This window comes from Quercus robur, chromosome 6 (genome assembly GCF_932294415.1).
Source record: "Quercus robur chromosome 6, dhQueRobu3.1, whole genome shotgun sequence".
NCBI lineage: Eukaryota > Viridiplantae > Streptophyta > Magnoliopsida > Fagales > Fagaceae > Quercus > Quercus robur.
The window spans coordinates 47,387,124-47,390,688 of NC_065539.1; the positions used below are offsets into that span (position 1 = coordinate 47,387,124).

At 35.7% G+C, this 3,565-nt stretch overlaps 1 long non-coding RNA gene across 1 annotated transcript; it reads left to right on the top strand.

Annotated features, from left to right (window-relative positions):
* Nucleotides 1-225: 225 nt before the first annotated feature.
* On the top strand, nt 226-2,278 carry LOC126689139 (uncharacterized). Its single transcript, XR_007644430.1, has 2 exons — nt 226-382; nt 2,009-2,278. It is a non-coding gene; the product is annotated as an uncharacterized LOC126689139 (long non-coding RNA).
* The last annotated feature ends 1,287 nt before the right edge of the window (nt 2,279-3,565 follow it).

Below are 3,565 nucleotides of genomic sequence, written 5' to 3' on the forward strand. Positions count from 1 at the left end.
GCATTCTCGTCTTGGTCATGCACCATTTTCTCGGGTATAACAGTTAGCTTTTAAGGGTCTGTTGGGTTTTGTAACATCTCGTGGGTTTTTAAAAAAAAAAAAAAAAAAAAAGGGGTAAGTCAGAATTTTTGTGGACCAAAGGTGCCCCCACCTAACCCCACTACCCATCACACAATCCACTCCCTCTTTTCTCTCTTTGGCCGGTCACTCCCACTCTTATTCTCCTTTTCTTTTTCTTTTTCAGTCAACACAACACACATACACACACTCCTCTCCCTCACCCTCCCACCGGTACATTCCTCATCATCACCCCTACCATTTTTTCCAGCAAAATCACTAGAAAATCCTCAAGAACATCACATCTTCACACAAGTTAATTGAGGTAGAATTTTTAATCTCTTTTGATGAGTATTATGTTCTTGTTTGAGGTTATTTTACCCAAGCTTTAATATTGATTTTCATGTGATTTAAGAGCTTTGGAAATGATATTCATGTGATATACATATGGGTTTTGGTCTTGGTGGATGTATTTGATGAGTGTGTTCATGATTTTTACAATGTTGGGTATCTAAGGCTTGTTATGGTGAAAATTTAGGGGTTTTGAGGTATATTTTGTGAAATAAATTGTGAATATAATTTTATGGTTTATTTGGAGCTAGTTTAAGATCTAAATTGTTTGTTTGAAAGGATATTGTGATTTTGGTGTCATGGGTCTCTTGATGATGTTGTGAAAACCATGTGGAAACTATTTATAAATTATTGAGGTTTTGATGTTAGAAATAATACCTTGTATGATTCATAAGTATAATGGGAGTCTATGTCTTGTAAAGTAATTGGTTGAGAAACTTTGGAGATGGAAAATATTATTTGTGAGGCTAAATCTAGGCTTGCCTAATTTAGTGCTTATTTGGCAATTCCTAATATGTAGCTAGATACAATTTCAAGCTTTGTGCTCATTGTGATAGATTTGCTTGACATTGTTTAGGTTCTAGCTAATCTCCCCTTGAAGCTTGGAGAATTAGGATTTTGCGGTTGCTAGGCAAGTAGCTTTTTAATGGGTATTTTTGAAAAACAACCATATCTTATAAATATTGTTTTTAGGTCAAACACATTTTGGAAAATTAATGGTGGAACTATGTTTTTCTAAAAGGTGTTGTGTTATGACCCTACTATGTATATGATTATATATGAAAATGCATATTCTTATTGCATATGGGGGATTTGCATGATTTGTTAGCAAAGAAAAGACTAGCATCTTTGATTAAATTCTAGAAAATGCGTATATTATGGATTTATTGCATTATTTGCAAAAATATAAAGATGCTTTATCTTGGCCTATGTTATTTGGGAAGTTAATACAAAATCTCTTTGGCAAGAAATAAGTTGAAGGCATTGAGAACCTTGTGAATATCTTGGGCATTCAAATGTTTTATGAAACTACTTAGAAGTGAAATTATGTATTTTGAATTAAAGTTATGTGAGCTCTTTATGTTCTACCCTTGTGTTGTGACATGTGATTACCTAGCTAGATACTATAGTTTGTGTGACATTAGTATCTTAGCACCCGTCTTTGTGATGGTTATTAGTTCCGGCTTTGTGTCGGCGATGAGTTCCGGCTTTGTGTCGGCAGTTTAGTTCCGGCTTTGTGTCGGCAATGAGTTCCGGCTTTGTGTCGGCGATTATCATGTGGCCTTGGGTTGGATTTTCTGGTTTGGAACGGTGTTGTTATTGCTCACAGTATAGTAAGTAGTTTCATGTTGAGATATTTTGAGGAATATATAGTATGTAATCTCATGAGAACATTTTGAGAAGCTTTGTGCTGTGTCAATTTATTCATTCTTGTCATATTATTTTTGGGAAATGGTTTTGTAGAAACTATTTGGAAACTCCCGAATTAAAAGCATGATTTGTAAATTGTTACCATCATGAAACTTGCATTTCCCCCACCCCCTTTAATTATGCTACTTACTGGGCTTTGTCTCATTCCATTATTTTTATAACTTTTCAGAGTAGGCAACAATCTTTTGAGACAGCTTTTTGGTGGCTAATAGTAGTTAGACTAACTACTGATGGAGGCTGAATTTTTTTGTAATGGATATATTAGATGGTGTACATCTTAGTCTAGGCTTGACTCATTCTTTTGTATATTATAGTGGTTATGACTGTATTTCCACTGTTGGGACAAGCTGTTGTCATGTAATTGTTGTTTTCAGACCTCTATTCTTTTGTGGCCTATGGTCCTTGTAATTAATGCTTAGAGCTCTGACTTACTCTGAAAGTATATTCTATGGGACGATTATGATAATTCTTGTTGTTGGCACTTGATAAAAATTATGTGGATTGAATTGTCAAAAAGGAAAAATTTACAGGTACTTGAGACGTCTCTCTCATGTTTTGGACCCTTTGGGGTTTGGGGCGTGACAGGTTTTTTGTCTAAAGACAATTTTGATTGTACTTCATGTCAGTTAGGAAAACAGCTAGCTTTGCCTTTCAATAACAGTGAATCCATTTCTAATAGTATTTTTGAGTTAATTCATTCTAATGTTTGGGGACCTTCTCCTGTTGCTAGTATTGGTGGATCTCGATATTTTGTTGTTTTTGTTGATGATTATTCTCGTTACAATTGGATTTTTCCTATGAAATCTCGTTCTGAAATTTTACCAATATACAACAATTTTGCAAAAATGGTTGAAACCCAATTCTCTAAACGTATCAAAACTTTTCGATTTGATAATGCTCTTGAATATACTCAATATGCATTTCAAGCTCTGTTACATTCCTATGGCACTGTACATCATCTAACTTGTCCATGTACCTCTCAACAAAATGGTCGAGCCAAAAGAAAACTTTGTCATATTCTTGACACTGTTCGTGCTCTTCTTCTTTCTGTCAAAGTTCCTGCCCCATTTTGGGGTGAAGTTGCTCTTCATGCGATTAATCACATTCCAAGCACTGTCATCCATAATCAGACTTTGTATAAGTGTCTCTTTGGATCACCCCCTGTCTATCATCACCTTCGCTCCTTTGGATCTGCTTGTTTCGTTCTTTTTCAACCTCATGAGCACAACAAACTTGAGCCTTGATGTAGACTTTGTTGTTTCCTTGGTTATGGCGAAACTCAAAAAGGGTATAGGTGTTATGATCCTATCTCTCATCGTCTTCATTTTTCTTGTAATGTTGTCTTTTGGGAACATCGATTGTTTGTTGAACTCTTTCACTTTTGTTCTTCCCTAACTACCTCCTCTATTTTAGATATCTTTCCAGATGAATCTCTTATTCCTTCTACAAATACTCTTGATCCTCCTTTGGATTTCTCTATTCAACCTCCAGATATTTTTGATGCTTCTCCTAGACAGGTCGAAGATGAACAGTTTGATGACGAGCTACCCCACTTTCACCTCGCCACTTAACTCGGGTAAGATCCATTCCTGCCCATTTACTTGACTATCATTGTTACACTGCCCTTGCTACATTTCACGAGCCTTACACCTATTATGAGGCCTCCACTGACCTTTAATGGCAGATTGCAATGAAAGAGGAACTTGATGCATTAACCAAAAACCAT